Source organism: Cryptomeria japonica, chromosome 11, assembly GCF_030272615.1.
Source record: "Cryptomeria japonica chromosome 11, Sugi_1.0, whole genome shotgun sequence".
NCBI classification, from domain to species: Eukaryota; Viridiplantae; Streptophyta; class Pinopsida; order Cupressales; family Cupressaceae; genus Cryptomeria; species Cryptomeria japonica.
The window spans coordinates 37907684-37934578 of record NC_081415.1 but is presented as its reverse complement, the minus strand read 5'-3'; positions in this window follow the sequence as shown (position 1 = coordinate 37934578).

Sequence of the window (26895 nt, the reverse complement as noted above, 5' to 3'; positions counted from 1 at the left end):
ATGTGCACACTGTGAATTAAATTTGTCAAGGTTCATAAAAGTATAACCTGTGAAAAATTTGTCACACTCTGATTCACCCCCCCCCTCTCAGAGTGTTTTTTCCACTTCCAACAAGTGGTATCAGAGCATAGGGTCCCTCATATAGGTCTGTCCTAGGGATTGTTCCTGGTCACTTGGAAGTTTTTTTTATGGCTCAAACTCAGGAAGGTGCTTCACTTTCAAGAGCTCCTCTTTTTGATGGAACTGATTATGTGTTCTGGAAGATTAGGATGGAAACTTATCTCATTTCAGTTGATCTTAATGTGTGGAATATTGTGATCACAAAATATACAGTTCCCTCCATTATTCCTACTGATCCTGATGATAAAACCAAGTATGAGTTAAATGCCAGAGCTAAGCATGCTCTCTTATGTGGTCTCACTAAAGATGTTTTTGTTAAAGTCATGCATTGTTCTTCTGCTTATGATATTTGGAAAAAACTTGAAACCATTTATCAAGGGGATGCTAAGGTTAAGGAGTCTAAAATCCTTACACTCAAAAATCAGTTTGAATCTTTAAGAATGAAAGAAGATGAAACAGTAGCAAGCTATTTTCTTAGAGTTGATGAAATAGTAAATTCAAGAAAGGGTCTTGGTGAAGAGGTTGAAGAAAAGGAAGTTGTCAATAAAGTGATTAGAACCTTGTTACCCAAGTTTGAAACTAAGGTTTCAACCTTAGAAGAAAAGAAAGTTTTTCTACCATGACACTTGATAACCTTCAAAGCATTCTTACTGCCTATGAGATGAGGATAGGTAATAATCCTTCTTCTTCAAAAGAAACAGCTTTTAAAGTAGAAAAGAAAGAAGAACTTGATAGTGAATCTGAACTTTCAGATGCTATAGAAGCTCTTTTTGTTAGAAAACTAAAAAAGAAATATAAGGGCAAATTACCTTTTAAGTGCTTTAATTGTGGCAAAGCTGGACACTTTGCTGCTCAATGTCCTCTAAGTGATCAAAACAGCGAAGAGGAAAAACCAGAAAAATTCTACAAAAAGAAAATGTGGAATCCAAAAAGGAGATTTAATACCTTCAAGAAAAAGAAGAGTCTTTTTACTAAAGAAGACTCTGGAAATGAATCAGATGATTCACCTTGTGAAGGTGATGAAACTCTATTTATGGCAGAATTAGAAGATGTAACTAGCAAAACAAAAAATGAATTTGAAGATCTAGATCAAGGAGAAATAGATCTTGAAGGAGAATTGCTTTGTGCCTTAAAAGAAATAAAGAGGTTAAAGAAACTTGTAGCTTCACATGAAAATTCAAATCAGATTTTACAAGTTGAGTTAAATGATGCAAATTTAGTGACTTCAAACTTGAAGTCCCTTCTTGAAGAAAGAGAAAAGAAAATTGAAACATTAGAACAACAGTCCACAAAACTTCAAAAACAAAATGAACAGTATGAAAGTACAATACATCTAAATGATATCTTGAGCAAGCAAAAGTTGCATAAAGATTTGGCTGGTTTAGGGTTTGATAAAGCTGAATCATCAAGACAGAACACTAAGCCTGCAACTAGAAAATCATTTCAGACTTATAACAGAACAAAACCTTTTAGGTTTGGCTTCTTTCATGGATACTGTTTCTATTGCAATAGGTTTGGTCATAAGGTTAATACTTGCAGATTTCTGCAGCAAAGATCTCCTATGTTTGATTACAATCAAGGATATGACTTTCCAAAAATAGTAAAGTGTAATAAGTGTAACACTTTTGGGCATACTACTATACAGTGCAAAACAAAGGCAAGTCCTAATAAAATATGGAAACCTAAGTTTGTATCTGGTATTGAGCAATCAATGATAGTGCAAACTGCAGTTTTCTCAAATAAGAAATCTTTATGGGTGTTGGACAGTGGCTGTTCACACCATATGACAGGAGATAGAAATAAATTTCTGCATCTTGAAGACTTTAATGGTGGATTTGTACGCTTTGGGGATAATTCAGGAGCTTATGTACGAGGTAAAGGTACATTATTGCTAAATGATGATACTCCTATTCATGATGTGTACTTTGTTGAAGGGTTAAAGCACAATTTATTGAGTGTTAGTCAAATTTGTGATAGTGGTTACAGTGTATCTTTTAGTTCTCAAGATTGTACTATCAAAAATAAATCTGGTAAAACTGTTGCTGCTGGTTTGAGAACAATTGGCAATGTCTACAGTCTGCTTGATTCCACTGACTATGAGAATAATGAAGGCATTTGTCTTATGGGTCAAATAGAAGAAAATTGGTTATGGCATAAACGTCTAGGACATATAAATTTTGACAATCTGGTTAGAATAAGTAAAAATCAGAATGTTAGAGGTTTGCCTATTTTGAATAAACCATTCAATTCAGTTTGTAAAGCATGTTTGAAAGGAAAGCAAACAAAAGTGTCTTTCAAACCTAAAGAACATTCTTCTACTAGACCATTACAGCTTGTACACACAGACTTATGTGGTCCTACAAGGACACAGTCTATAAATGGTGAAAAATATTTTATGCTTTTTGTTGATGACTATACCAGAATGGTATGGGTCACTTTCCTTAAACACAAATCCGAAGCATTTGATAGATTTAAGATTTTTAGAAAAATGGTTGAACGAGAATCTGATCTAAAATTGAAATGCTTGAGATCAGACAAGGGTGGTGAATTCACTTCACAAGAATTCATTGATTACTGTGAAAGACATGGTATTAAGAGACAATATGCTGCTACTCGTACACCTCAACAGAATGGAGTAGTTGAGAGAAAAAATAGAACAGTCAAAGAAATGGCTCGCACAATGCTTAATGAGGCAAATCTACCAGACAGGTATTGGAAAGAAGCTGTACACACAGCTGTTTACATCTTGAATCGTGTACAAATTAGGGTAAAATCTACCTTTACTCCTTATGAACTTTGGTATGGAAAAGCTGCTTCTATTAAATATTTCAAAATTTTTGGTGCCAAATGTTATCTAAAAAGAGATGAAGAAAATCTAAGAAATTTTGAGGCTAAAACTGATGAGGGTATCTTTCTTGGATACTCTACTCATAGCAAAGCCTATAGATGTTTCAATAATAGACTGAACAAAATTGTTGAAACAATAAATGTAAGGTTTGATGAACAATTTTTGTTAAGTAATGATTTGCAGGATATTGAGGAAGAGGAAATTACTTTAACAAAGGTTGATCAAGTTCCTAAACCTGCAGAAACAGAAAAGAAAAATGAAATATGTTCATCAAGTTCTGATGAAGAAAATACAGAGAATTCAAATGCAGAGACAGGTATTCTCCATTATACACCCTCAAAAATTATAACAAAGAGACATCCTCAAAGTCAAGTTATTGGAAATATAGATGCAGGTATTTTGACTAGAAGAAGGGCAAAAACAACTGAACAAGCTCAACTGGCTGAACATTTTTGTTTGGTAACTGATTTTGAACCCAAAAATGTTTCTGATGTTTTATCTGATGAATGTTGGTTAAATGCAATGAAAGATGAAATCAGTCAAATAGAGAAAAACCAAACTTGGGAATTAGTACCTAGGCCAGATGATAAGAATGTAATAGGAGGCAAATGGATCTTTAGAAATAAGCTTGATGAATCTGGGAAGGTTGTTAGAAACAAAGCTCGTTTTGTGTGTAAAGGTTATGCTCAGCAGGAAGGAATAGATTTTGGAGAAACATTCGCACCAGTAGCTAGATTAGAATCAATCATAATTTTTCTTGCATACTCTTGCTATAAAAAATTTAAAGTTTATCAGATGGATGTCAAAACTGCCTTTCTGAATGGTTATCTTGATGAAGAAGTTTATATGGAACAGCCGGAAGGTTTTGAAATTGCAGGAAAATCTGATTGTGTATACAGATTAAAGAAATTCTATGGCATTCTTTCTTGGTTTTCAAGTGTTACAACTTCAGCAAGGTATCTTCTTGTCACAAACTAAATATGCCAAAGAGATGATTAGAAAATTTAATATGACAGATTGTAAACTAGTCAGCACTCCAATGGAAACAGGCTGTAAATTGATCAAATCTGATGACTCACCTGCAGTAAATCAATCTGAGTACAGGTCAATGATAGGAAGTCTATTATATTTAACTGCATCTCGACCAGATTTAATGTTGGCAGTATGTCTAGTCTCTCGCTTTCAATCTGCACCTAAACAATCTCATTTGAATGTTGTAAAACGACTCTTTAGATATGTTCAAGGCACACTAGATTATGGTCTTTGGTATCCCCGCAATAATGACTTCACTCTTGTGGGCTTCACTGATTCTGATTGGGCCGGTTGTCTAGATGATCGTAAAAGCACCAGTGGAGCTGCCTTCTTTCTTGGTGATTGTCTTGTTGCTTGGCATAGTAAAAAGCAAGATTGTGTCACTCTATCCACCGCAGAGTCAGAATACATAGCAGCCACTGCATGTTGCACACAACTGATATGGATGTCTCATCAAATTACTGATATGGGCATTTCTACTATTAAGCCCATTTCAATCTATTGTGACAATACTAGTGCAATTGATCTTTCAAAAAATCCTATTATGCACTCTCGTACTAAACATGTTGCCATTAAACTTCATTTTTTACGAGATCAAGTGTTGGCTAATGAGTTTCAATTGGTGTTTGTTCCTTCACAAGCCCAAGTTGCTGACATTTTTACAAAAGCCTTATCTAAAGAAGTTTTTGAACGGTTAAGGGATAGATTGGGAGTATTTTCTCAATCTGCTCTTGTCTTCACCTAAAGCATACTTTGAGGGGGAGTGTTGCTCTGTTGCTCTCTTCTTTTCTTTTGTCCTTGTGTTGTAAAAAAAAGAAAAAAAGGGGGAGAAATTGGTATTTGGTATTTCATTTTTTTGCAACAGTGAGTAACATTGGTATACAGTGACAGTGAGTAACATCAGTATACAGTGACAGATATTTCATTTTTGACAGTTTGACAGTATACAGTGACAGATATTTCATTTTTTGACAGTATACAGTGACAGATTGGATATTGTGACATTGGATATTGGCATTTCACAGATATTGGCATATTGGTATTCACTCTGGTATTTCATTTCTGACAGTGACATTGGATATTGGCATTTCACAGATATTGGCATTTCACATATTGGTATTCTTTTTGATTGGCATTACAGACTTGGCATTTTATTGGCATTTCATTGGCATTACAGTGATATTACAGTGACAATTGACTTTTCAGACATTGGAATTTCATTACAGTGGCACAAACATTTTGGGTATTTCAGTTTAGTATTCTTGTTTGATTCAGATCAGATTGGGAGTTCATTCTTTACAGAATTGCAAGTTCAGAGAATGTTTTTTTTTCCAAGCTTGCATATGACAAGGTTTCAGTGGTGATGTATATTGCATTTGTTGACAGTGGAATTTCTTGCATTGTTTTTGGTCCTTTCAGATGATGGCATTTTTTGTGGCAATAATTGTTTAAGTTTTTTCTTTTTTTGCCATCAACGACAAAGGGGGAGTTTGTTGCTCTTTGGTACTTTTGTCCTCGATGAAAAGAAAGAAAAAAGATGTTGTGTTGGCATGTGGTTATATTCTTCTCGTGGGCCAGGATAGTGACACGGACATACTGACTTGGCAGACGTGTTAAGTGTTTAAAACATGTTCTTTTGAGCCATGCTGGTGACATGGATAAATGAATAGCTCTGACTTTGCATTAATGTTAATGACATCTTTGGTTTAATATGGCTACGGTTTAAAGGGCATATTCCTCAGGATACTTCTTGTATCGAACAAGTTAAAAGTTTTTCTTGGAAGCTGTATTTGGCATTTCATTTGTTTTGTTTAACTTGTTTGGAGTCCGTCAAACCCTAACGCCGTGTGAGTCACAGCGCCACTGGAGCTACAGAGCTCGAATCAGTTACAGAGAATGGAGCAAACAATGGTTTTAATCAAGAGATTAACGGTTGACTGGTTAGTTAGTTTGTTTAGTTTGCATTTAAAAGGTATGTTTCTTGAAACACATGATTTAAGAGATACAGATTTCTTGGTTCGAATTTTTTTATCAGTTATGCAAAATAAAAATAAGGAAGTGTTCGTGCTTTATTTTTGTTTTTCATGACTGGGAAATAAAAACGTCTTCTGTTTCTTCTGTTTTCGTTGCACAGTTAAAATCAGTTATTTTGTTTTTCAGTTTACAAATCCTGTAAGTTTTTGTAACTCTATACGTGGGTTATTTAAGAAGAAAATGTGGTATTTTTGTTGGGTGCATAAAAACAGTTTGTTGACAGATCAGTTGGTGAGAGGAAAAACAGAGAAATACAGTGCCATAGTTTGAGTGTGAACAAAGTGGTAGCATTAAACAGTGCCGTAGTTTACCAGAAACAGCCGAGGGTTTCTTGAGAATCAATACTCTGTTTTTGTTACAGAGTATATGAGGCTTCATTGAATTGAAACCATATTGTTCAGTGTTTATTGATTTGAAATCATACAGTACAGAGTATTTGAGGTTTTATTGATTTGAAATCATATTGTTCAGGGTTTGTTGATTTGAAATCATACTGTTCAGAGTATATGAGGCTTTATTGATTTGAAACTATATTTTTTAGAGATTGGATAGTGTTGAAGAATATTATTGCAAAATTTTCATATGTACAGACTGGTAAAATATTCTCGCTCCAATCCCTGATGGTTTTGTGACTGCAAAATTTAATTGCATGCATAAAATCACCAGTGGCTGTAGCTCGAGTTGAAATATTCATTGATAAGAAGAGGGGTTGGTGCTCCTTGAGGCCTTGTGGTCTCTAAAACATGTGAACTGAGTTGGTGCTCTTTTTGAATTAATATAAGGGATCTTCCGAGTGGTTTTTCTACCCCAAGAAGGTTTTCCACTCATGAAAAATACAGTGTTATGTGCATTGTCGTGTTTCATTCTGTCTTACTAGTGTATGCTCTGATACATCAATATTACTCTGTTTAGTTGGATTTAAGTAATGCATTATTTGAAGTACTCTTTTAGATGTTTCAAGTTTGTGTAAATTTTAATACCATTTTTTTAAAAGGTCTGAATCAAGTGTTTTAGTTGGTTCAATGGTATATTTCATGCTTCATTAATGTATTTTATCTAGGTGTTAAGTCTCAGTCATATGTGCACACTGTGAATTAAATTTGTCAAGGTTCATAAAAGTATAACCTGTGAAAAATTTGTCACACTCTGATTCACCCCCCCCCTCTCAGAGTGTTTTTTCCACTTCCAACAAAGTTTTATTCAGTTTTATGTGCTTTGGAGAAGATTAATCCAAAGTGTATGCGAGCAGAAGATCGCAAAGCTAAAATCTAGCAAGTTGGTTGTGTTATGAATTTAGAATGAGAATGCAAGGAATTTCGTCATGCAGGCTTCTGCTGATTCGCCTTCACGGGGGAGATTGTTGGGAATATGAAGCCCAACCGTCACAAGAATTTTCAGATTCTCCCAACTCTTTGTTTCACAACTAAATATGATTCGTCTACACTTGACTCCTGGTTTCATGACTGATTATGATTGTATAAATATTTTCTGTTCATGTTTCGCTCAAGTTTATTTGTTTATATGTTTTTCTCTGCTTGTTTATCTTTACAAATATTATCGATGTAGATGGATATTATTTTTTCAATATTGACAAATTTCTTGCTTCTGACATTTCTTGGTTATGAATTTATTTATGGTTTGTGAAATTTCTTTATGTATAACATGTTATGGTTTTACTTATTTGTTTTTCCAATCTATAGAAAGCAATTATAATGGCTTGCAGCTTCTCACATGTTGTGATAAACAATAGAGCAAAAGAAAGAGGAGGCCATCAAGAATGTTTTTTTTTTCATGAAATTGATACTAGTAGACATTAGAACTTATGGTACAAAATATAAGCTAATGTTTTCATGTCGGCAAATTGATGCTAACTGTGCTTTGTGAATTATTTCATGCTTAACAATTTCCTTTGTTGAAGCATTCTATTGATATCCCAGCATGCACTTTTCATGTGGCCTGATGATATGCCAAGATTCTAGGATATGCGCAAAACTTCTCTTTTTCCACAACCTTTGAGGACTTTTTTTTGCTTTCTCTTGCCAATATGGACATCTATCAAAGACAATATGGACATCTATCGAATAATAAATGAAAGGGACTTTCTCAGATATTATAGTTGCAACTACCTTCATAGGCATGTATACAAAATGACGATGTATGCACAAGACATATGATCTTTCCTATGTATTATGGTTTTAATGGATGTAGATACAAATCTCACATATTGAGAAAAGTAGTCTGGTTTCTGCCAAAAGCTGTACACTCAATCAAGAGGCTGTAATATCCATTTGTATAATAGAGACATAAGGATTTTACCTAGCAGACCGAGGAAAGACTAGCAATCTAGAACTTCCAAGTTATTTACTCCATAGATTCTTACCCATATCTAGCATAACCATGGTGTCCGATGACCTCATTTACCAAATAAGAACAATTACATTTTTAATAAAGAGGGAAAGTAACTAAACATTCCTAGAGCTTAGTACAATGTTGGGCAGGGCGGTGAGACATTATTAAAAAAAGACCATCACCAAAATGATTTCACTGCGAGATTTTAGAGCAATTTCTAGTCAAGAGATTTTATGTCAATATTTTGCTCAAGTTATGTGATGCAGCCAACAGTGCCGATGAGAAAAAAGGGTAGTGCTTGTAGGAAAAACATTACATAAGCCTAACAGTCTTCAGAAAGAACGTATGAGATGAAAAAAGCGTAAAGTTTGTAGGAAAAACATTACATAAACCTAACATTAGAGATCTCATCATGCCTCCAACACATGGGATTAGAGATGCAGACACGTATCCAAACGTGAATAGCGAAGGCATATGAGATGTTTTACCACTGTCACCCAGAGAACAAAGCCCATGATCAGGCCAGGCATCTAATGAAACAATTAAATAGAAACCTTTCTCTCTGCGACTGATAACTTCGCTAATCCTTCAAGAGATTTTTTTTCAAATATGAGATTTCCAGGAGCGATATTTTTATTTTGTTATCCATGCAATTTAACTAATTCAAGTTGTACTTGATTTTTAATAAAATGATTGCTTCTCCTTAAAAGTGTGTTGCTCCCATTATTATTGTCTTGACTTTAAGCCAATGCATTGCAGAGGATTAACGGTTCGCTTGTAAATTGGAAAGAAATCCAATTTACTCAATTTTTTTAATCCTGTTGAATACAGTTCCTGTTTCAATTATCTATTTATTGCATGGCACATATTTCGTCTCTGCAAGGCAGGAATCAGTGCATTCGAGTCTCTGTGAACCTTGGCTATTTGTTGGGCGTAGAATCTAATCCATTTCATTATCACGCTTATTAGTAGGATGATATTTCTTGTTGCATTTCTATTTGTATTTCCTCCAACATGTATGGAGGTACAGCAGCAACATATCCTTCAGGGTATAGTACCGTTTCTATGCAGATTTATCCTTCACAATATGGTACTATTTCTGTGTAGATTTTTCTGTATAATTTTCATTCAACAGATCTTTTCTGTATAGTTATCATTCCACGGATCTTTTCTGTATAGTTTTCATTCACAAGATCTGGTGCAATGTCCACCGGTATCGCAAGCAGCATTCGCGGAGCAAAAAAAGGGAGGAGGCCAGTAATCCTGGGTAGAATAGTCACACTGCGCTGAAACTGTTCAGAACTCTTCAAATATCACGACCAACATCAATAATAGTAAAAACATCAAATAATTTCTCACCCCAGGAAAAACCTTTTGAGCATTATAGGTCCCTACATGTTGCATGAACTATAGCTATGAATCTTTTAGCCTAATGCTACCTTTTCGACTGAGGATTCTATTATTGTTGTCAACATATTCCATTTTATTAATCCATCATAGTAGTTAAATTTTCAAAATAATCATTTATATATTTTCTTTTTAAAATTGAATGAGATGTCACGAGGATTTAGTTACTTCAACAGCCAATCAGAACAATCGATGAAATGTGTTTTTTTAAACTTTGCCGTAATATTACTACTCGCTCAAAGTATACAAAACTAAATTTTCAGGCGAGAAAGAAAACTAAATATAATCATAAAATCTTAAGTACATTCAGTTGTTTGATAGACAAAATCACAATAACAGTTCTTCTTGATTCATTTGCGGAGTTCACTCACACATTAATTTGAAAGATTTGATTATTTCAAACAAATACAATACAACCACGAACACATCACATCCAACTCACCTTTATTAAATTCAACTCATTTATAACAGTTTGAATCTAACTAACAAAGAAGTTTGCCTTGATAAATCGCAAGTACTCAAACGATATTAGCCTCTACCGACAAATGAATACACAAATTTCTGCAATTTTCATCAGTCTTGGAGCCCGAGAGTATCTCACGGCTCTTCTATGTGTAGCCAGAGACTAATACATACTACTTACCTCTTTTTTGTTCATTATATCTGCGAAGATATAATCCCTTTCCACTGATAAGCAGTGAAGATAGAGATCCGCAGTAGTTTTCATTTTTACTGGAAATATGGTGTTCAGGCACAGTTTATTGAACAAACGCCTGCACCATCAGGGCATTGTACAATGTCATTAGGGCAGCAATACTACCCAGGAGGACAGTCATTTAGGCCACGACACTCGCCGTCGACATTGCCACACTGCGCTGAAACCATTCTCACCCCTTCAAATATCACCATTAACATTAATAGTATTATAAACTTCTTCGCAAACTGCGTGACTCCTGATTTCTTTGCACCCATTCTTGTTTTGTGAGTGTTTGAATGTCTATGCTGTGCTTAAATAAGTGATTTGGAACGTTATGTTCACGAAAATATAGGACAAATATATAGAATAATAATCTCTTCTTGTTCTGGTCCGCTTAGCATAAATAACCGGGAGTGTTTGGTTGTTGAGGTTGGCAGGTCCCGTTTTTGTTTGAGATGTTTGGAAGAGGAACAAATAAGACGGTTTATATATCATTACAGGTGGTCGCATTTATGGACTTGACTGCCCTGGCCGATCATGTTACGTATGTCTAGAGATTACGACATCACTGTATCGTCTTATGTTGTCGATGACAAAATTTACCAGTGCTCCATCGATTACCTGACTATATTACTGATTTTTGAATAATTGCTTTAGCTGCAGGACCATTGCGGTACTGTTATGTTATAAGTGCACTATGATCTCTAGCTTTCTACTAAGGTTTTTTAAAACCAAGATAATCATACCCGAATGAAATGTGAATTCGTCCATACTAAGGCCCTTTATCATAGATTGATGGAACTGTGGCAATTATAGAAGGTGTGTTCCTTTATGGGAAACAAGTGCACGCCCGTAAGCGTATTGAAGTGAACACTAATGCAAGGTAATGTTCACAATCACCTTTAATGTTAAATGTAATGTTTACAAGCATCTTTAATGGACCTATAATGGTAGGGTGTGAAAGTAACTAAATCTTTCTATGACACCCTGTTTTATTCTTCTAAAAACTATTAATATTTGCTTTGAACGTGATTTATCCACTATAATAGATTGAGAGCTACGAAGTCAGTGCAACCTTCATCTAGGGTGCAGATTCTTAGTCAAAATGGTAGCATCAATATCAAACATTCATGGCTATAGTTCATGTATGAAATAGTGAGACATGAGACGTGAGAAGAGAGGAACCATAGAGAAGCAAGGGCATCTATCTTAGGAAGACAAAAAAAACCAATATAAGCATATCTTGAAACAATTATACTACTCAATTTGTAAACATTTGGGAGCACTTTCATGTGGATCACTACAAGACTTGATAATCCCTATAATTGATGAAATCACAATTCTCAACAAGAATCATAGGTCTAATAATAATATTTTTACAAATATGAATATCAAAAAATGTTGTTATGGATACATACACAAATAAAGTTGAAGGGACAATACTCATACAATGAAACTTAAACATTAATGCATAATAGTATTTAGATGATACACTAACATTATTTTGATAATTTGTAGCTTTCATAATCCTTCAAATATATTAAAGATCTCATGAGTTTATGATTTTCTATCGTAAAATAAATTGAGACTATCATGATGCTCTACATCAAAGAGTTCTCTTGTAAAATCATAGATTTTTTATAATATTTCCATTGCACATTTCCTAATAGCTCTATTTGTTTGCTTGGTAAGATCGGTTATAGGGGTTATAAGGCATACTATTTTGGACATGGTGTCTCCCTAAATTCACCAATCATTTCAAAAAAATTGTAGTAATGTTTTTAATTTCTTACAATTAATTTGAAGAAGCAAGAGATATAGTTGGTTGACTGTTTTTGGGTACACGTAGAAGTATGAATATTGGTTTTGTTTGTGGAATTTTTGAAATAAAATCATTGACTCCCTTGGAGATATCTTTTGAGATATATCAAATAGTTTTCTACATTTATTATAATGTCATTAGAATTTTGAAAATTGTTTGCTCTCATGGATTGTATCCAAAAACAATGAAACATTGTCCTAATTTTGTCCAATAATTTATAGGAGATTTTTCCATATTTATATATTGATTCATAAGAGAGATTACAACATAAATGTCCAGGTTTCTAAAAAGCCCAGAGGGCCTAAACACAGGCAATATGAAAAAATCCCTGACTATGCAGAAAGGGAAACTAACTCCAAAGGCCACAAAAAAATTATGTGCTCAGAATGAAAATAAGTTTGACTCATAAACATTAAACCTTATGAAACCTCTTCAGTATTTCAAACAAATATTCAATGTTTAAAGCTACGATAACAAATTCTTAGCAAAATTTATAAAAGATTAACTTTAACACAGAATTTTTATTTTTTTCTAAAAACCTAAAAAACCAAACAACCAACTAAAGGCTCTGCAACAACCTCAAAGGAAAGAATTCCAAGCATGAAAAACCTATCTGATTAAGAGTCTTCATCTTGCTCTGCTGGAGGCTTTCAAGCTCAGCCTCTTCCAGAGCCTCTACTCAGAGGACGTCCTCTACCCTAGCCAAAATTGCGACTCGAACATCTACCACTACCTCTCCTACCCTGTTCTGCATGGGGTTAATCCTCTTCTATTTTTCAGGAGAAGAGACCATTAAGTCTGTAAAATTCAAGAAGCACTTCCTCCCTGGCCAAACTTCAAGATTTTCCCATAGAAAGTGCCATTTGAGGAATTTGAGTCCCATGTCTGTGAATGATCTGTTCTTATTTTGCCAATAAGATCAAGTAAAAAGGGTAGAATTTGATGAGCTCATTAGGAATGGTGAAGATAATTATCTCGCTCGATCGAGGATCCCCTGAATCACGATGCGACATATTAAGAATCTCTTGCAATTCAAGCATAATATCATTAGGGAATAGCCTTTTAGTGAGGGTCCAGACTACTCATTTCTCAAGCTATAAATCCATGAGGGAGGCAGTAAACTGATATGAAATACTAGTGTTGTCATGGGGATATTCCTACTTGCTTATATTTTCATTGCCAAGGATAAGCTTTATGGCTAGGATAACCATTGGCTTGTGATATAGCAGTAAGCTCTTCACCAAACATAGTTTCTGGAGTCTGTGTCACCTTGATATCCTAGAGAGTAATTGCAAGGATAATTTGTCTCAATGTCGAGGATTTGAAGAAGCTTAACCTATTTTGAATGCGATTGTAGAGATAGAGTAGTTCATAACTTGGAAAGAAAGCTTAGCAAAGGCTCGACAAAACTTTCTTTGACATGCATTTATGAGAAATGCCTTGCAATGAATTTACCTAGAAAGGTGGCGAATGATATTGATGGACTTGAAAAGCACTGTGAGGGGGGTTGAATCAGTGACACCAAATAAAACGTTACTTCAAACACGAACTGGTAAATGAACTTAACAAATCTTTTAAACATAATGCATGCAATCCAAAATGACATAACAACATTCACAAAAAGTAAAGCATCCACCATAACAATGGTGTTTATATGTGGAAAACCCAAATAAGTAAAAAACCATGGTGAGATGGAACTCACAAGTTAACTATCTGCAGTAATAGGTAACTAATTGGTTAAGGTCTACAAAGTGCTCTACTAGGACCAAATCTTGTTAGAGATCCCAAAGCTTGATTAGAAGCTTGTACCCTATTAAAGGTAGTACCCTGTTAGGAGTAACCTTGCTGGAGGATTTAAAAATCCAAACTAATGGATCACCTTGTTAGAGGATTTGTACATTGAAGCTTGTTAGAGCTTACCAGGTTAAGGGATTCTATTCTTTTGTAATGGTTAGAAAACAACAAGAAAGGTTTGATCTGTTCTAAGTAGCACAATACTTTCTTGATTAGATCCTTCTAAGTACATTGAACACTGCTCTTCAACACACTCTTCATCTTAAAACTTATCTCTCTTCAACAAAAAGATTTTTTCTCTTCATGCATACCATCAGTTACATAACACATCTCTATTAAATGACTCACTAAGATGTCTTTGAATAGACATTCAAACCTTATGTCAGTCCAAGTAAATCAAAACACAATTTCCTAGATGTAGTGTATCGAGACATGTGATCATAACTCATCACAAAAATTACCACCAAGTAGTCAATGCAGGGAACTCATCATAGAAATAACCAAATACTAGTTGGAACAATCAATACCAGTTTGAATAAAACATATGAACCGTTGTCCATGAATCTTTGATCGATCTCCATCTGGATCTTCATCTTGATGCCGACTTACTAGACCCAAAGGTTGTCTCTTATGCACATACCACTTGACACAAAGTATCGGTTAGAGATAAACCTCTCACATGCTGGTTAACAGTGTAAACAATTGAAGTTACACTGGTAGTCGATATAATCATATGTGTGTGTGAGAGTGTTGCATCAATGATAACAAGTGATGAATTCATTACAATCATCATCAAGCCAACAATCGCCCCCTTTGCCATTGATGGCAACACTTAGAAAATTTCAGTAATACCGCTAACTGTGCATACACAACATATTTACACATATACTCATACTTCCCCTTAATGCATGCATAAATACAAAATTTTTAGAAACACACATACATATTTCTACTCCCCGTTTGACAATGATGCCAAATTGAATAGGTAAAATATATATATATATATATATATATAAAAAATTTGTATCAAAGTGTTTAGCATATATAACAATAACTAAAAAAAATTTCATGGATTAAGTAATCTCATAAAAATAGCATTGACTCTCTTCTTCATCTATGACAAAGCGTTTTCCCATGATTCCAATATGTGTGCAGTATACTCGAATGTAGACATCAGCTAAGAATGGAATTCTTCCATTGAGTCCAATGTGTAGGTTTCAAGGGATGCAAGAATAACTTTTGGATTGGAGTAGTCTCTTTGTAATATGTCTACTTGTGATGTGAGTAGTTTCTTGAGTTCTTTTAGAGATCAGAGTCTCTTTACCTTCTCATTATCATAGCTATCTAGTTTGTTATGCAAATCATCTATAGACTTGTTAAAGGCATGTATGGAGTCCTAGAGTGGGACATAGGCCTTGCATATCCTTTAAATTTCTTTCTCTATTTCAATTTGACTTTTTTAAATGTCATAATAAAAGAAAGTAACATTGGAGGTAGAGGAAAGATACTTTCCTCTTGCTTCAATATATTTCCTCAATAGACTTTTATTGTGAGATAGAGCCATTTTCCCACTTTCAATATTCTTTGCCAGTTTGTCTCCATATTTCTTCTTGTGGCTCTTTTCAGCATACAAATGAGCAGCATCTTCTAGTGCCTTAATTTGATCAAATGCATATGGAACTAATTGACCAAGTTTACTAATGGGTGTAGAAAGAAGTTCTATAGATGTTTCCAGTAGTAGACCAGAGAAAATTTCTACTACATTCTAACTTGTCTCTACTTCAACCATTTTCTCTTTTAGTCTCTTCTTATGCACTCTAGATTGCATAGCATTAGCAATATTCATCATTTCTGATGTGTTCAAAGTGTTCATATCAATAGGTCCTGAAATACTTAAAGAATCATCATCATCATCTTCAAGTTCTTTTTTCTTTTCTAGTTCAAGGGATACAACTTTAATGATAGCTTTCTCTGTATTCTACCATGTTTTCTTTTTCGGTGACTGCATGGCAACATTTTCAGTAGGCTTCTTCAAAATTTCTTGAATGACTGGTGGAGATTGGGGTTTCTCCAGTTGTTCTACTGCCGATGGACTATCCACTTTTAGTTGAGTAGCCAGTTGCTCAACTAATGTAACCTATACATCAATGATAGCGGGGGGCTCCATATCCAATACAGTGTTGTCTCCAGATACGTCCACTATGTTTTGAACATCATCATCAACAAGAATAATGGAATCATGCATATTTTTTAGTGGATAGACCTCATCATGTTGAATAGTCTCCTCTTCATCCATTTTTGATCTATTAACATCGTTATCTATCTCTTATGTATCCTTATTCTTAGAAGAATGGATGAGTTCATACATCTTTTTGATTCCACAAGCTATCTGATGTGTCTTAGTTTCAACAATTGCCCTTTTTCCATTAAGAATATTCAATCTTCTTTCTTTAAAAGAAAAATATGCTTTGTACTGATCAACTAAAGCACTAATTCCATCCATAGATAAATTATGAAAATATTATACAAATATTTCATCAATAATTTCTTTGTCCAATTTTATAGCATTCTCCCATTTATTTAAAAGAATATTATACAAAGAGATTGAAATAATCTTTTCCAAATCATGTGGAAATCTACTGTAATGAAGCAAATGAGTTATTACCTATTGAATCAATTGCTCTTTCTCATCTTCAGTAAGGAATCAAAATATTCTTTGACATTGTCAAACCTATTCCTCCCTAGTGTCTTAATTGTTCTTTCAAAAATGGGTATCTAGTTTGTAAGAAGCTATATCAATAGGTGTAGTTGCGTTTGGCACTACCTTTACCTTCTTGGATATTTTCCCAGATGTCTTTGCCTTCTTTGGTTCTTCGTTAGAATCTGTTCGCTCAGATTCTAGTTGCAAAATTAATTTTCTACCTCTCTTCTTTGTCTCTTTCTTAATATATACCTTGGCTTTCGGTTCCTTTTCGGTTAGGAAACTCTTGGTAACCCTAGTACTCTTTGTTGGAGATGCTTTATCAGACTTTTAACTCTTTTCTTTTGCACTTTTTACAGGTTCAATATTAGTTTGTGCAACTTCATTTGGGACTGCCAAAATGTCCAATTTTCTTTTCTCTTTGGCTATCACTGATGCCAATAAGGTGTTAGCATAGCCAACTAGAAGATCATAGTTTACTTCATAACTCATGCCTTCCATTTCTTCCTCTCTTGGCTCAATATCTTGCATTAGACAAAAATCAGTGCTAACGGTGAAGATTATATCCTTCTAAAAGTTCTTTACCACCTCTTCTGGTATTCTTATTCTCATACTCATTTTCTTCTAGAACTCATTGAAATACTTGTTCAGGGCAGCATGGAAAGTATTCTTTATCACCTTGATGTTGTTCTTGTTTTGTGCCAAGACAGGTGAGTCCTTTGATCACTCAATGTCTCCTATCCCCGGTAGAAAATTCTAAAAGTAAAAGAATAGGCCAACTAAAAGATGACCAAACTTGAATTTTTGACTACTATCCTTCTTGATAGATTTTGAAATTCAAAAAAAGTTGTCTTGTGATAGCTTCACAGATATCATAGTTAGCATTATCCACAATCATTCTGTGAGTTGTGTGGATTGCTACAAATGGAACACTGTTAAGTCTACTAGAGTAAAATACTCGGTACCCTATCACCATTGCTTCTAGTTTCATTGCAGGGTCCCCGATGTTGTTGACAGAAAAAAAATATCTGTCAGATGTAGAACTAGTTAAATCAAAGACTGTATCCTTAAAAAAAATTCATAGCTCACGTACTTCACTGATTGCAAAGTATCCTGTCACAGCCTGAATGGCTTCCTTGGTAATTTTGTGAGTCCTTTCTAAGTACATGTTCTCTCCATGAACTCTACTTAAAATTATTATGATATGTGCTTCTTCGAAATCTTCAAGAAGATAAGAGGCATTATGAAAACCCTAGCATAATGTGTCTTAATTTTACCATTTTCATCACAAAGTAATTTCAGCTGTGTGTAAATGTATAAATATAACTGGACAAATCACCATTTACCACAACTCCGTTCAAAACTTGTGATAACGCATTATATGACACAATTTCATCTACCTTTGGAGCTTCCATAGGCTCTAAAGTAATCATAAACCTCTCTACAAACTTTGAAGAAGAAGCCAATCTAGTCACACAAGATTTGAAACAGTATGTTCAAAGAAATACCTTGTTTTGTGCACGTTGCCCTATTTACCGGTTGAAATGCCCAAGTGCACACCAGTTTGACTTTCTGCAACCTTCAATTAAGCTTAATTTCTTAAATCATGAAACAATTTGACAATTAACAGCAAGACAATCTTACTCAGCTCTGCAATCACTTCAAATTTGTTAGGGTAAAAATGACAAAGTAAAACCTTCTTTTATCCTTTTTACCTACTACAATAAATGCTTGCCTATTAGGGTTGAAAAAAAGTTACCAAAATTTCATGTTTCAAAATTCTTTCCCGCTCATTTTTCACAAGGGGTTCGTAGGTGTTTTGCTGTTAAGCTCCCCTTAGCCATATTAAAAAGGCTTAAGTAACCCGTGTAGGGTTCTCTTCACTAGGTGAAGGAATATTTTCTTCTCCAGGTGAGTCATCACTTTTTTCTTCTAAATCTGATTCATATCCTCTTTGGTTTCTTCAATATCAATTTTCTACTTTCCTTTCTTATCCTTGGAAGAGTTGACCAGTTTTCTATTTCTAGATCTGCCCCGGTTTGTTATAGTTAGAATAGGCCATACCAGATGATCTCCAAGGTCCTGCACTTCCTCTTCATGTTCTTCTTCTGCAGTGCATAGCCACATGACCAAAGTTATTACAGAAGGTGCAAATAACATTTGTTAGCTTTTCCATCTCGAATGGACTAAACCGTTTGTCATAGGATCTTTGCCAGTTCAGGTTACCCAGTTATCAAAGTTCCTCATCTATTCACCATTTGGTCTTGGGTTTATGTGTGGCACAGGGTTATTTGCTCCATGTCTGCACTCAATACATCTATGTCCATACATTCCACATGTGAAGCAATTACATTCAAATTTCTTGGACACATACCTAGCATTAGTATTGTAACTTACATTTCTATTTGGTTTGTTTCTACAAACATTTTCAGTGTGACCAGGTTTATGGAAAACAAAGAAGACACATTTAAAGACCTTCTTACTGGTAGGCTTTTTGATCTTAGGAGAAGATTTTTTCTTAGTGTCGGAGGATTCACCATTTGAAAACCAAATCCAAAGATATCACCCTTCGTTCTTTGTGATCAAATTTTTTCTTCTAGCATAGTAGAAATTTTGATGAACTTATCCAATTTTTCATTGGCTTCAGTAAGTTTTTTGATGAGATCTTCATTATGCTTAGATAGGTTCTCTTTTAGAGATGATGCAAGCTCAAGATCTAGCTATAGGTTCTCCTTTTATTCTCTTTCAACAATAAAATTCTCATGCATAGTGTCCTTTTCCCATTTGATCTTTGTGATCTCTTGATCTCTTTCCTTGGTAAGGTCTTTAACAACTCTTTTGTCTTCCAGTTGCTGACTCATGCGACAGAGAGACTTTCTAGCTCTCTCCTTAGATTCAGTTTCTCACCATTCAACTTTTCAACTTCATCTTCTAAAGCATCAATATTGGCTTCATCTGAAGAACTATTATCAGATATGTCTAATAGTTGTTCAGTTAGCTCTCTCCTCTTGACTTGAGAAGCTTTCAGTTTGACCCTAAGGGATTCAAGTTCATTTTTGGTAGCTTCTATCTCTCTAGCCATCTCATAGTAGCTCATTTCCCCCATGGTTATTTCAAGGCTCCATTCTAAGTGGTTAGGATTCAAAGAAGTTTGGCTCTAATACCAATTGATGGACTTGAAAAGAACTGAGAGGGAGGGGTGAATCAGTGACACCAAATAAAACACTACTTCAAACACTAACCAATAGATGAACTTATCAAAGCTTATAAACACAATGCATGCAATCCAAAATGACATAACAACATTCACAAAAAGTAAAGCATCCACCATAACACATGTGTTTATACGTGGAAAACCCAAATAGGTAAAAACCATAGTAAGATGGAACTCACAAGTTAACTATCTGCAGTAATAGATAACTTACCGGTTAAGGTCTACAAAGTGCTCTGCTAGTAGTGAATATTGTTAGAGATCCTAAAGCTTGATTAGAAGCTTGTAGCCTGTTAAAGGTAGTACCCTGTTAGGAGTAACCTCGTGGGAGGATTTAAAAATCCAAACTAATTAATCACCTTGTTAGAGGATTTCCACGTTGAAGCTTGCTATAGCTTACTCGGTTAAGGGATTTGATTTTTCTGTAATGGTTACAAAACAACAAGAAAGGTTTGATCTATTCTGAGTAGAACAATACTTGCTTGATCAGATCCTTCTAAGTATATTCAACATTTCTCTTCAACACACTCTTCATCTTAGCACTTATCGCTCTTCAACAAAAACTTTTTTTCTCTTCATGCATACCATCAATTACATAACATCTCTCTATTAACTGATTCACTAAGATGTCTTTAAATAGACATTCAAATATTATGTGGGTCCAAGGAAATCAAAACACAATTTCCTAGATGCAGTGTATCTAGACATGTGATCGTAACTCATTACAAAAATTACCGCCAAGTAGTTGGTGCATGTAACTCATCACATAAATAACCAGATACTAGTTGGAACAATCAATACCAGTTTGAATTAAACATAGGAACCATTGTCCATGAATCTTTGCTTGATCTCCATCTGGATCTTTATCTTTATGCCAACTTAGTATAACCATACGTTGTCTCTTACGCACATACCAATTGACACAAAGTATCGGTTAGAGATAAACCTCTAACATACCAGTTAATAGTGTAAACAATTGAAGTTACGTTGGTAGTCGATATAATCATATGTGTGTGTGAGAGTGTTTCATCAATGACAACAAGTGATGAATTAATTACAATCATTATCAAGCCAATGGATATTTGTCTCTAATCGTGCCAAATATCTTGGCTAAACTATTTATCTTTGTCCAGTTGACAATGCACGCCTCATACTAAGAATGATGGCAGACTGCAGATTGGCTTTTCGGTAGGCAAGGGGTAGAATTAGATTATAGAAAGACCAAGAATAAGTGATGTCATAGAAGACGTGTCTGATATATGTCTTAAAGTTGGTGGAAAATTTTGAATTCAAAGAACTAGTCATTTCACCAAAGTTTAATGACAAAAGTTAATGTCTGAAAAAATAAAAAAGAAAAACTCTGTTGAGCAAATTAGGTTGTCTTTGGGAATTCCTTTGATGCTCTTGCCATAATAGAGGAAACCATTTGCAATAAATTTTCATCTTAAATTTTCCTCCATTAGAAACTTTTTACAAATGAATAATATACTCTGTAGGTTAGGCATGGTGATTGCCTCCCTGCTCCCACCAGTGTAGAGATATGTCTTCTACTGCAGATTTTGAGAGAGCATCTACCTCTGTATTTGCTTCTTTGTAGATATGTTTAAACTCATACTGCTCTAGTTTAGCCAATTTCTTAGTTATGCTATCCAGATTTGCCTGTAGCCGCTAGTTTGTGGTTTTCTTCAATTTGATTGTATTGATTGTTATCTCTGAATCTCCATCCATTATGATGTTTCTTAACCCATGATTGAGACAATCTAGTAGGCCTACCATCAAATCTTTTATTTATATTATGTTATTGGTATCTGGTGGCCTTGGCTTGGCCATTTTTCCAATGATTGCCCGTGATTGGTCTCTAACCACGTATCCTATACCTAAAGGGCCTAGGTTTCCTTTGCAGGCTTCATCAAAATTTAGTTTTAACCACCCTTACTAAGAAGAAACTAAGAGGAAAGAACCCGAGTGTTATGCATCTAAAGAAGAAGACACCAAAAAATCATAGGGGGTAGTATGAAGAAACTAAGAAGAAAGCACCCCAGTGTTATGCATCTAAAGAAGAAGATACCAAACAATCATAGAGTCACAAATGAATTAAAAAAATCTCAAAACAAAGGCCAACATGCTCTCCCCTATACATCATAGAGACAAGGACATCTAAGACATGTAAGGGGAAGGAAAAAAACCCTAATAAATGTAGTCTTGGTAACAAAAAGAGGAGTCAAAACACACCATGTAAGTAGAGGCCATATATAAATCACCTCCAGAAATCCTTGAGAAGGAAATGCATAGTAATGAACCTCAAATCCAAAAATAGAGAAGAGTGAAAAAGAAAGGGAGACCACATTGAGAGCAAGAGTAAGAATGGAATGGATAAACCACTATCTCCACTCTGTCGAGTGAAATTGAATAGGAATAGAGTAGCAACTCTATTTCAGAATCCTTCCTCAAAACCATTGGCAAGGAGATCCCATCCAATGAAGGGCCAAAAAGCACAACCCACGCAATCTTCATTTGGTTCACCATCTACTTGTCTAAATTTAGTCTCATTTTTTACTAATAATATTTATGTCAAAATTAAAAGTGTTTTATAAATTTATTTTATATTCATATTAAATTAAAATTATTTTGTAATTTTATATTTTTTAAATTAAAATTATAGATGAGTTTATATTAAAATTGCCTATTACTTGTACTTTTCTGCTCTTCAAATTGTAAAAAGAAGGTAAATATATGAAGAAATTGCTTTTATAGGTTATTTTTTATATATACATACATGCATGCATACATACATACATATGTACATACATACATACATAGATACATCCATACATGCATGCATATATATGTATATGTATATATACATATCTACATACATATACATATGTACATATATGTATATATAAATCAATCATATTTCTTAGCATAAAATCATTAGTTTAATTTCGACATGAGATTATTGCAAATTGTTACCATTTAGTTGAAGGATAAGTTAAATATCAAGATTACCACATACAAGAATCTTACATAGTTTTTTTGGCCCTTAGTATATAATATCATCCCAATGATGAGTGTTTAGCATAGTCTATGAATATCTCTCCCTTGTGTCTTTGTCATTCCAATTAGCATTTTCTAGTATATGTATGATCTCATAAAAAAAAATATGTTTTTAACATTTCAATAGTTTCTCATAAGATAATCACTCTAGGTAAATCCAAACCAACTTTTTTTTAAGTTTAGTGTATTGAGACTTCTAAATTTGGATTCAAGAATAAAAATCCACTATATATTAAATTCGATAAACCTTATGTATAAATATAGTTTTAAAATTTTATAAAGGTTAAATATAATTAAGGATGAGTAACTAAAGATCACATAAAATTTTCTTGTCAGATTATTAAACATTTCATATAAATATATAATCATCCTAAATAAGATACATTATTCAAATATTTCTAACAATAATTAAACTTAATATATAACTCATAGTTAAACAATAAGATTAATAATAATATTTTTATTTCTTTTTTCTTTCAAAATAATGACGTGAAGAAAAAAAATATTTTGTTTTTTATTAGGATAAATAGATTTTGAAGGGGCCCCAAAACCATTTACAATGAAAGAGCTACCACCTAAAAATGGACTAGACTGCCTAGTAGTAAAACACAAGTTTTTAAAATAATCTGAAACCTTCAAGACTTACAAGAATCTATCTCCCAACACCCAAAGGCTACACTAAGCATTAACAAGAAAACTAGGCAACCACAACTAACTAGATGCCATCCAAGTATCAAAAGATAGAAATTACAAAACATGTTGGCACAAACAAAATATCTAAGTCAAGAGATAATAGACCTCAAGAAAAATTGAGAATGGGGTAATTATTAGGCACTCTCAACCAACAAGAAGGGTTTTCCTAGGCTTCCTCAACCTGTAACAGAGTGCCTAGGCCATAAAAAACCACAAAGTCTAATCCTAACCAATAACCAAAACCAACCAAACTGGCCCTTGAAAACTGTTAGCATCCAGCTTGTCCTTGCAAGAAGAAAAAAATGTAAGGATTTTCTAGGCTCCCTCAACCACCATGGGTTTTTATGATGGCTCTTATTAACCATACGAATGCGGGTTTTACAAGGCTCCCATAACCTAAAGCAATGGGGCTTTGAAAGGCTCCCCTAACCATGATCCTGAGACTGAATAGAGCGACACACATAATATCCTTGAAGACACCTACCTCAATAGGAGAAAGAGTAGGAGAAAAAAAAATGTCTATCCTTTATCTTCCAATAGATAAAAGATAGGACACCAACAGACTTTCATCGATACATCTTAGCATCAATAACAACAGCCAAATCCACCTCAATGGGAGAAGGGTAAATTCCAGCACTATCCCCAAACAAAATCTTCATCTTGAAAGGCAAAACATCCTTAACTAGGACAACGGGAATAGGCATGGATCTGAAAAATATATCCATGAAAATAAGCTTTAGCTTACCACAGAGGACATCCACCTCAATAGGAGATGGATGAAATAATACAACACAAAATATGACATCACCTCCATTAAAAACAAAAGTCAAGACTTCCTTAATCTCCCAAAATAAGACCTAGGCAAATATTATAGCATCCAACTCCATATCAAAAGGAGAAGAGAAAAATATAACCACATCCATCTCCCCCTCAATACAAGATAGGACCACCTCCATAGAAAAGACCTAAGAAGCCCAAAGATGCATAAAATGAAACATGAAAAACAAAACCCTAGAGGCAAGTTGAGAGGGAACAACAAAACCCACAACACAGGGCAGAAAGAAACAAACCTCCTCTACTAAAGGCATCTCAAAAACAAAGAGCATAAAAAAAAACACCAAAAAGAGAGCCCCTAAACGACACCAAAGAGATGCCAGGGGGGAACCTAGCAAGAAAACTACAAGAACAAAGAGTCTTACAGCCAAAGGCACACCACCAAAACTCACCCAAGATAGAAAAACAACAGAATGGCCAAAGAAAGCCCTCCCATAGAAAACATGCCTCCCCCATAAGCAGCACCCGCTCACCCCACTACCTCTCATAGAATCCATGCACACCACACACCATAGAATAGGAACCAAGAAAGGCCCCATTTGAAGTAGAAATGTAAAGCCACACAGTCACGAGAGGATGAGGGGCAGGTCGTTCGTAATAAACTGAGGCCAAAAAGAGGCCAATGTCCCACCTACACACCTCGCCGCATTCCCCATATGACCAACAATCCAACACCAGCCTGCTTCTCCTTCCCTAGAGAATGCGAGCAACAAGGGACAAAACTAAAACAAAACAAATTGGGGCAGAACCAAACACAACCTAAATATTGCACCCATCGAAAGCTATGTGTAGGGCAAAACAATGGACCAAGGAAAAGAAGCCTGCACCCATACCATCTGCATCACCATCGTCATCGCCTTCTCCAGAATCGCCAACGACCGAAAATCTAGCACGCCTGTACCCTCTTGTTCACCTGTTCCTGCTCATCGTTGCTAGAAAAAATATTTTGTTCATTATATATACAATTATGAAATGTAATTTAAATACTGTAAATCTATTCAAACTCAAATTTTAAATTTTATATATAGTTAAAAAAATTAAAGTTCATTCCTAATATCTCACCTAGCCTCCACTTCTATCTCTCTAAGAAATACATTAAATAAATATAATTCACGTCTTAAGTAAAAAGGAATAGCATGGTTGAGTTTATTATTAGTCCCACCTATCTATAAGAGAAGACTAACGGTTTTACCTCACTCAATTAATTTCATTTAAAATTATATCAAAAAATTTACTCTATGCTTTATCTTGATTTTTTATTAAAATTATATTTTTTTTCCATTTTAGTATTTTTTTATTGGCTCATAGTTTTCTTCTTGGGGTTTTTATTGTTTTCATTGAAAAAAAAAACTAGGTGACCAATCAAATGTGTTCACAGATAATATTGAGATGGTTTCCTAATGTTTTCTAAATTACGATATTGATATTTGTTTTATACTATTAACTTATTATTTACCATTAAATTATTAGTTTATTAGTGTCCCTATATATAGGAAAACTCACTATCCTAAATTTGACGTTTTTGATTAAGGGAAAATGGGTTTTGATGGGTCCCTGAAACCCAATACTTTAGGAAGATCAAAAGGTAAGCATTAACACACAACTAAATAAAAGACAATATCTAAAGAAAAGACAGCTGGCGTACAAAACGCCAGCAAGCAAAAGATTAGAATAGACTAAAAACCAAAAATGACTGACAAAAGCTCGGACTTAGGTCAAATTTTGAAGCATCTTCGTCACTTCCAGCTCCAACTGATCCAGAGTTTCTGCGGCCCACCGGATGTCCTCTATTTCTTTTCTCTGGTTATGCATCCTTTTAGTGTTGGCTCTAGTTCTTCTTCTGAGCCCAGTTTCCTTTTCCTCAGGGGTGTCATCTTTGACCTCAATAATACCCTTTGCACCTTTATCTCCTTAGTGGATCTCCAACTTATGGACAAGGGTTTTCATGCTCTCTGAGGCAACCTTTAGGATCTTGTGGCTCTTCTCCCCAATTTTTTTAAGTATATTTTCAATATTATTGAGTCTGTGATCAGTAGCATCTGCTCTGTTTTCAAGGCAAGTCAAACTGTTGCGGTTGGCATTTATAATGTCCTCCGCATTTCCAATTGCCTTGGTTAGCTCACTTAGATAATCTAGGAGGGAGTTGAATTTTCTGGAACCTAGGGCTTGTAAGGTTTTGATTTTCCCAATTTCATGGGCTTGTTTGACTTTTATGCCCTCAATTTCCTTTTGAATCCAGTTGAGCGCTTGTTTGAAGTTCTTCGTTCCATTATTTATACAAAGGCCAATGTCCACT